Here is an 8,740-nt window from a genome sequence, read left to right as displayed (position 1 = left end):
ACAATGTCTTCATTACAATATAGATGTTTAAAGTTGGATGTGGTGACCAGTGCCTCTAATATTAGTATTCAGGAAACTGAACTGGATGATCACTGGTTCAAGACCAACCTGGGCTATATATAGTAAGAACCTGTTTAAAGAAGCAGAAGGGGCCTATAGGGAGTGGGAGGGGGAATGAGGGAGGAGGTAACAAACAGTACAAGAAATGTATCCAATGCCTAATGTATGAAACTGTAACCTCTCTGTACATCAGTTTGACAATAAAAATTTTTTAAAAAGGAGCAGAAGGGGGAGGTGGGGTGTTGGAGGCAAAGGAAAACAAATATGTAAAGTTTAAAAATACAAAATTAAAAGAAAAAAATATTCGTTGGTTGAAACTGACGTCTAGTAGTATGCTGGCTCACTAGAGTTATCACAGTATTACTTAATAAGATAAGAGGACTGGAATAAATTTTAAATATAAATAAATCCAATTAAATTTATTGTAGTTTGACAATAAAAATAAAAAAAAGAAAAAGAAAATGACGGAGGGGTAACACTTTTCAAAAAGAAATGTACTCATTTCTTGACTTACGTAACTGTAACCCCTCTGTACATCACCTTTACAATAAAATTTAAATTAAAAAATAAATTTATTGTAAAAGATGACAACCATATAGTGGATTATGGATATGGTCTTCAATTTCAGTTTCATCGTGGATGAGTGATCCTCATAAAATTTTCTTTTTCACCCTATTGTACTTTTTTCCGTGTTGTGCTCAGCATTTGGCAGTAAGTCCTTTGGGAAATTTGGACCTTGGGTCCCTTGTTAGGCCAGTGAGAGAAGGAAATGATGGCTGATTATTCTGGGCACCTATTTCCTGGTGCAGCTATAACCTCTCTAAGCAGCAGAATGGAGACCCCTAATAGTGGAACCAATATCTATTTTAAGGACCCATCTGCAATGTATGAAAAGCCATGGTGATTTTAACATAGAAAATTCTTTAAAGATTGTGTTGGCATTAGGGAACTGCTCTCTTTTTTTTTTTCCTCCCTTAGTATGATGGTGCAGAGACTGAAAATTGAATTCCTAATGTTCATGACCCTTTACCAATTCTAGAACAACAGTACTTTCTTTTCTAGTTACATTTGTGCTTAGCTGCACATTTCACTTGCCAGACTATCAAGATTGGCAACTTCACACATAATTAACTTTTGCTCAGCACAACTTGAGTATGCAGGGGCTTGTCAAGAAAGATTAAACGTGCTTATGTTCCCTGTTCCTTCTTCTCAATGGCTGTTTTCTGGATGTACAGAGAATTAGCTATTTCTGGTTGTCAATGGAAAGACTCCTACCTCAAGCACTGAAAGCATTTAAAAAAAGATGAAGAATAGTAAGTGGATAGTATTAGTGTCTCTTTGTAGCATGTTGTCACATGAAAGAAAGCTACTTTATCCCTTGGCTTGCAGACTTTCAAGTAAATCAGAAAATATTTCAAATCTTATTTATGTCACTATAGTTGTTTAATTCTGATAAAGATTTCCAAACTTAAGAGTCCCTAATCTACAAATATCTAAGAATAAATTATCATTTTGTATATAAGAAAATTCTGAGTAAATTATAATGAACTGTCCATCTTGTTTCACAAATATTTGTTGTTTGCTGAAACAACTTACAAACTTGATTAATATTTTTATATAACCTTAAAAGAGAAGGATGCATGCATAAGTATTTTTAAAGTTTTAATTTTAAAATAAATAAGGGAAATCTATTAAAAGTTATATGGGAATGAGGGATGAGGTTACAAACAGTACAAGAAATACATCCAATGCCTAACATATAAAACTGTAACTTCTCTGTACATCAGTTTGATAATAAAACTTTAAAAAAATAAAATAAAATAAAAATAAAAATAAAAAGTTATGTGTAGAAAAATCACACAAGACCACAAGAGGAAATCTTGATCCAGTATGTGGTAAGGATTTGAAGAACAATTTATGGTATTTCTCCAAATATGATAACATCTTCGCACCAGGCATTAAAATTCTAAGATGTTATGAAACACTGATTTTTTTCATCAACATGTCATTTAACTTAAGAAAAGGAAGAACTCTAACCTACAGTTTCTTCTACATACTAAAATTTGGTTGGTTTGGGCTTTGAGGCTAGAAATAACTTGAAATAGTTACATAGTTTCTTCTTCCAATCTGTTCATGGCTGTCTTCCATAACAAACTGTACAAGGAATGTATCCAGTGCCTAATGTATGAAACTGTAACCTTTCTGTACATCAGTTTGATAATAAAAATTTGAAAAGAAAAAAAAAGAAAAGAAAAAAAAGAAAGGCAAGTATGAGCTATCATAACTTAACTTTGGCTACACAAACTCAGCTTGCTTATTTAGGGTTGGCATTCTACACTTCCAGTCCCGAGTTTTGCTAGTAAATTGGAGACCGAGTCTCAATGACTTTTTAAGCTTGTTTAGCTTTCAACCAAATTCTTCTATATTTTCAGCCTATTGAGTAGCTGGGATTACAGATATGAGCTAAAATAAGTTTATGTACTCCCATGTTATTTGTGTGTATATTGTCTTTAATACTTAAAATTATAGAGTACTCATTATTTTTTTAATTTTTGTTTTCAAACTGATGTACAGAGAGGTTACAGTTTCATACCTTAGGCATTGGATACATTTCTTGTACTGTTTGTTACCTCCTCCATCATTCCCCCCTCCCCCCTCCCCCTTTCCCTTTCTCCCCATGAGTTGTTCAGTTGATTTCCACAAAAGAGTTTTGCAAGTATTGCTTTTGTAGTTGTTTGTATTTTTACCCTGTGTCTCTTGATTTTGTTATTCCCTTTCAGTTGAGAGTACTTATTATTACGTTTATTTTTGAGAGTGAAGTAAAATCCTAGTGCCCAAGGCTCACACCTGTAGTCTTGTATATTCAGGAGGATGAGTTCTGAGGATCTTGGACTGAGGCCAGCCAGGGCAGGAAATTGTGAAACTCTTATCTCAAATCAACCATCAAAAAGCTGCAAGTGGATTTGTGGCTCAAGCAGTAGAGTGATAGCTTTGAGCAAAAATAACTCAAGCACAGTACCCAGGACCGACAGGCGTGCACACACACACACACACACACACACACACACACACAGAGAGAGAAATAGTGAAACAGCATAATTTCATGCATGATTTAGACATTGCATAATGATGTATGTGTCATTTATTTACATTTAACTTTTAAACTTTCAATTCAGTCACTATGTTATATTGAATATTTATAGACACCTAAATTTTCTAGTTTGATTTTTGTGCAAAATCTTATACTGCATTTTCTTTTCTTCAGTTTTCTTATTTCTTAGTTTTATATTGCCACACATTTTTGTTTATTTGTTCAAATGCAGCACTGATTTTTTGTTTTAATTACTTACCTCTTTCTTCCTTAGTTCCAGCCTTAGTATGAAACAATAATATTAAGGAATCAAAAGCAACTATAATATTAATACATAAAAATGATAATATTAATAGATCTATAATATTAGTAGATCAATTTCTTAGATTAGTTGGAGCTAAAGGTAATAAGATTGTATTGAGAGACAAAGGATAAAAAGACAAACCAATGCAACAGCAGTACTTATAAAACTATATGGTGTAAACCAACTCTACAACTCATGGGGAAGACAGGGAAATGGGGAGTGGGGAGATGGGGGAAATATGAGGGAGGAGGTAACAAGTTGGATAAGAAATGTACTCACTGCCGTACATATGAAATTGTAACCCCTCTGTACTTTACTTGGACAATTAAAAAAAGATTGCATGAAACATTTCTAATTCAGGATAAGAGAATAATTGATTTTTAATCATTCTTTTTAAGTTTTGAAGTATTTCACATGGAAATATTAAAATGTTTTCTTTTGTTGTTGTTGTTGTTGTTGTTTGTTTTTTTTATTTGGGGAGTATGTCCTACCTGTATATCCTGGGAGGACCTCAAGTTTGCAATGCTCCTGTCTCAGCCTCTCAAGTTCTGGGAGTATAGGCATGAACTACTATATCTGATCTGAAACACTGAAGTTTTAACTTGAGAATCAAGAAATCAATAATTTTACAAAAACATGGTATAGTTTCTTTATTTGTTCTAAATGTATCCCATATATCTTAAAGCAATGAAAATTTCTTGGGAATTTAAATGTTTAAAACATAAATGTATCAATTTGATACATGAAAAATATGATATCATTTAAAAGTACTGTGGTAAATTTTGAAAGACTTTAAATTTGAAGTATATTCTGATTCTTTGACCATCTTACTCATGCAATATTTTCATCATGTTTAGGGATTCTAGTCTGTAGCTCCAATAGTCACTCAGTAACAATTTTTATTACAGAATTATTTGTACTTGGTTTGAGAAGCTTGAGGGTAGGAGTTGGGGAAAACACACACTATAAGCAAACATAAGTGTACACTCATGCCTAATTTATGAAATAGCTTTCAAATAGTGAAATGAAAATAAAGCTTTTACATTTAAGACATGTAGGTAAAAAATGACACAACTGGACTTTGCTGTCTTGGACAGGCTCATATTTAGAAGAAAATTATTTTACTTTAGAGATAAATTTTATTAACGTTTTTATTGCATATAGTTGTGTCTATTATTCTCCTGGGTGATAATTATAGGTGTAAACAAGACATAGGAAAGAAGTTACATAGGAGCTCTACTAAATGCCTACTTTCTTCTATATGAGCCTATGTAGGAAAGTTCCTACCAGGTGACCCTGGGCAATTTTTATAGCTGTCTTGTATCTCATAGGGCATAAGGAATACCTAAATTAGATCACAACCAGGACAATTATCAAGGCAATATTAATTTCATTAAACACATCTTAACTACTTTTTTGTTTATGTCCCCTTATTATCTAATATATTTTAGAGAACCTATATTTTACCCTGAAACTTCATGCATTCCAATCAATTGAGTGAATAAGAGGAGTAATATTTGTAGCACAACTGTACCTAGCATATTACTAAGACTAATAATAGTTAGCATTGATTGAAAATATTTTAGGAACCAGTCATGTATGCCACATGTTTCACCTCAGAATATTATTGTAGCCAGACTCTTATTCTTCTGACTTTATAAATAAGGAAATAAAGCTTATAAACACTAAATAATATCTCAAAATTATATGACTAATAAATATTCTATCTATAGGAATCTATAATCCATATGACTAAACATTGTCATGTACTTCTTATAATGTTTAAGGATCAAGTAACTTTGAAAATAATTTTCTTTCTGAAATATTTGAACTGAAGATGGTGAAATTCTCAAATCACTAGATCAAGGCAGTGTTTGACTTGATTTGGCTATGAGGCAGCAGCAGGCAATTCTTGCTCTTTTCTTCCACCTCTGAACACAAGCAAGTTATGTTTTTTTTTTTTTTTTAAGAAAAGACCATGACAAATAACTGAATGTGGAGTGGATCAATAAAGCAGTTGCTGTAAAACAGCCTTGGGTCCCAGAATTTCTGCTATACTATCAACATCTAATGTCACAGTATTCTTTGAAGGATGAAAGTCAGGATGATATCTAGAAAGTAATTTTCTTCTTTTATGTCCATGATTGGAATTTGGTCAGTTTTTAAAAACTATTTAAAAGGACAACACAAAACATGAATACTCATATCTCCCGTAAATTATTTCATGTAATTCTGAAGGTGTCTTGAGGGATGAAAGCACCTACTTAAATAATAATTACACATTTGCATAGTATAGAAGTTTCACATATAATGAAGGCAATTTTTTTAGCACTGACATCTAATAACTTTACTATACATATGTATATGTATGTATTTATATGTATATGTGCTTATATAAGTACACCTATAACATATGCATGTATATATACTGCTATGCACTCTAGGAAAGTATGTTAAAATGTAAGGAGAACAATGGATTTTTCAGTAATAAAAACATGTTAAAGTCAGGTTTTTTTTTTTCTGCAGTATTATAGGAGATACAAAGGATGTAGCAAGTAAGTTCACTTCCTTTTTGTGGAGCAGCTCAGAGTGGCTGGTAGAGAGAAAGGAGCTGAATTCTCAAAGCTGCTGTTTCTCTGTGCTTTTTGATACTGAGAAATCATTTGATCTTTAGATTCCTCTTACAGGTTGTATTCCACTTGGATATTTCTTAAGATTATCTCCTGTTCTTCACTATCTGAGATGTCCTCCAGTGGGTTTGTATTTTATACTCTACTTGGAACAGCCAAAGGTATACTGTATAAGTTCTTCTTCCTGTCAATAAATCATAGAAATTATTGAGCCTTTTTTGTAAAGAAAGCAGTACACGCATATACAAAATCCAGGGCACTAAGATCAGTTATAGTAATAGCAGGAGTAAATCCACAGGAAAGGAATATGAGAGGAAAAAAAAAGGTATGATTTCACATAGCATGTTGAAATTAACTACAACAATGATATAGACTTATTTCCATAACATTGAGGTCATTTCACTTAGCATTAGCTTATGTGTTCTTATGGGCATAGGCATTGTCCTATTGTGATCTTCTGCTATGTTTGTCCTAGAGATGTACTAATTATTCCCTCTGAGGGATACCATAGTGTCCATGTTTCCTTGGGTCTGGCTCACTTCATTTAGTATGATTTTTTCCAAGTCCTTCTATTTCCTTACAAATGGAGCAGTGTGTTCTTTCTGATAGAGCCATTGAATTCCATTGTGTCTATGTACAACGTTTTCCTGATCCACTCGTCTACTGAAGGGCATCTGGGTTGGTTCCATATTTTAGCAATGACAAATTGTGCTGAACATAGCTGTGCTGGTGGCTTTAATGTGATATTGCTTGTAATCTTTGGGGTAGATGCCCAAAAGTGGGGCTGCTGGGTCGTAGGGGAGCTCTAGGTTTAGCCTTACCATTGTGTAGTTAATTTGAACATGTTGTGTGAAACTGTACATTTTTTCCCCTCTCATATTCCCTTCCTGTGGTTTTATTCCTGATATTTCTGTAACTGATCTTAGTACCTGAATACCAGATATGCACGTATTGGAACTAGAGAGGGGAAAGGGAATACCGAAATTGACAGACAAAGGATAAAAAGACAAATCATTCCAAAAGCAATACTTACAAAACCATTTGGTGTAAACCAACTGTACAACTCATGGGAGGGGAGGGAACTGGGGAGGGAGTAGATGGAGGAAAAATGAGGGAGGAGGAAACAAGTTGCATATGAAATGTACTCGCTGCTTTACATATGAAAGTGTAGCCCCTCTGTACTTCACTTTGACAAGAAAGAAAAAAAAAAGAAAGCATCTCAGATAAGAGTTCCAAGTTCTTCTCACCATCACTACTAACATTTAGCAAAAAGGGGAAAAAGGCTATCTTGAAGGTAAACACCAACATATTCTGAGGCACATGAGTAACCACTTCAAATTCAAATTTCACTCTATTATCCACTATTTTCATGTCTGTTATAAGGTGAAATATCATTGTTAACCTGAGAACTTTTATTAAGAGAGATGATAGGTGAATTCTTCTTAGATAAGGTGACTTTAGTAATGTACTTCTACATTGTGTACTTCCTTAGTATACTTGTAATTGCTGGTGAAGGAAAGGCTTGGAAAATGTACTTTGATAATGAAAAGAGCACAGAATTAAGAACAATAATTAAATAGCACTTGTTTCTCTAGTACTTAACATGAGTACTTTGGAGTGATGCAAATTCTATCAACATGAACAAAAGTGAAGAAAGGAATCATAAACTTGTTACCCACTTTTATGCCCAGATTATAGTTTTAAATTTCATTCTCTCAAGGGAACAGTAACTCTCCTGATGATGGGTTTAAGTGAGCAAGAGCCTATGTTTTTCTCACCTTTCCTGTGCTGTGACAAAATACATGAAAAAATAAAACAACTTAAATAGAAGGAGGTTTTTTGTCTAATTGTTGGCTTCAATGGTACCCATTCCATATTTCCTTAGACATACCATTCCTATGCCTGTGGTAAGGAAGAACAACAAGGTTGAAGGACATGGCAGAGAAGGCTTGCTCATCTCATGGAAACCAAGACAACACAGAGAAAAGTAGAGAGCCTAGGGTTGGGGATAAATGATATACTTTGAGGTTACATCCTTATGACCAACTTTCTCTACCCCGACCCCATCTCCCCAAAGTATTAACAAATAATGAATACCAAAGTGTATTTATACATTGATGAAATTTGAGCCTGTATAATCCAATAGCGGGCCCAAAGCATATTAGCTGATAGTCCATCCTTTAATAAATTTATCTTAGAGAACATTTTACATTCAAAACATAATGACCAAAATGCAAGAGATAATAACTTTTGTTAGAACAGAAGTGCCAGGTCCAAAGGGCTCATACTTCCAAATATGATCATTTGTGTTCCAAATAATAATAGATGTAAGACTGAACATATAAAATTATAAGCCTTTATAAAAACTTGATGATTCACACACAAATGAGGGGAAATCTAAGGGTAAAGTACAAATACAAGTGGAAACACTTAAAAGCAATTGAAACACCTACAACTTATCCTACTGCTTTCATAACAACTATATTTATTGCTTCTAAGTGTTCAAGCTGAGGTTATTTTCTTTATAGATAATTCCAGCTAAATTTAATCAAGATATAGAAGATATCAATTTGTCATAGCTAATTAGATAAGTTATTTAAAACAGAATCATCAAAGACTAAAAAAACTCTAGATGAAAGATTGAGGATAAACTTA

The sequence above is a fragment of the Perognathus longimembris genome, chromosome 11 (genome assembly GCF_023159225.1).
Source record: "Perognathus longimembris pacificus isolate PPM17 chromosome 11, ASM2315922v1, whole genome shotgun sequence".
Taxonomy (NCBI): Eukaryota; Metazoa; Chordata; class Mammalia; order Rodentia; family Heteromyidae; genus Perognathus; species Perognathus longimembris.
This window is presented reverse-complemented; position numbering follows the sequence as displayed.